Genomic DNA, 686 nt, shown 5'->3' on the forward strand with positions numbered 1-686 from the left:
TAGCTGAGGGAGGGCTGGAGGCGGCTGCATTCCGACTCACAGACTGGAACATTTCTGTGATCCGCTGTAATGCACTGGGGGACACTGGGCACATTGCTGAAGTTTGACTCATAGGGACCGGGAGGGGGAAAGAGGGGGGTTGTGGAGGGAGAGGAATGGGAGGAAGAGAGGAAGAGGAGAGGAGGGAAGGAAATCCCTTGAGAAATTTCTTTAAAAAAAGAAAACTTTCAAAATCTGCACCACCCCCACACCCTTTTTCTTTTAATAGGAACAGGCTGGACCCTTCCGTTCCCCTCAGCAGGCATGGTGTGTGTGTGTGGGGGTGCCAGTGGGGGAGGGCTGGGCAGTGATTCAAATCAGATCCTGGAACTTTCCTGAGGCAAGTCGTGCTTATGTGTGTGTGTGTGGTGGGGGGCGTTCGTCTGGGATTCCTTGTATGGGACATGGGACTCCACGCGTGTCCCACTGTGCCCGCGTGCTTGTGGGCTGTACGGGTATGTAATGTGTGCACGGGGGTCCACCCCGAAGCCCCAGTGTGTGCTGTGTAAATGATTCTGCCCCTTGTAAACATGGATGCGTGCTCGTATACGCTGTGTATGCGAGGGTGCGTGCGCCCAGGTAGCTGGGTTTCCGGGAATTGTGCACTGCACCGAGCGCCTCGCGGCGGCTCGGGCTCGGGGCCGCGG

General features: G+C 57.0%; 1 protein-coding gene across 1 annotated transcript in view; it reads left to right on the forward strand.

Moving 5' to 3' along the window:
- The first annotated feature begins 473 nt into the window (after window positions 1–473).
- HDAC7 (histone deacetylase 7) overlaps window positions 474–686 on the forward strand; it is a 38,453-nt gene continuing 38,240 nt past the window's right edge. Inside the window, exon 1 of the mRNA XM_011936274.1 lies at window positions 474–494. The gene's annotated coding sequence lies outside the window, so the exon portion shown is untranslated. The remainder of the gene's footprint in view (window positions 495–686) is intronic.

The sequence above is a fragment of the Colobus angolensis genome, unplaced genomic scaffold, assembly GCF_000951035.1.
Source record: "Colobus angolensis palliatus isolate OR3802 unplaced genomic scaffold, Cang.pa_1.0 Scaffold151, whole genome shotgun sequence".
Lineage (NCBI taxonomy): Eukaryota > Metazoa > Chordata > Mammalia > Primates > Cercopithecidae > Colobus > Colobus angolensis.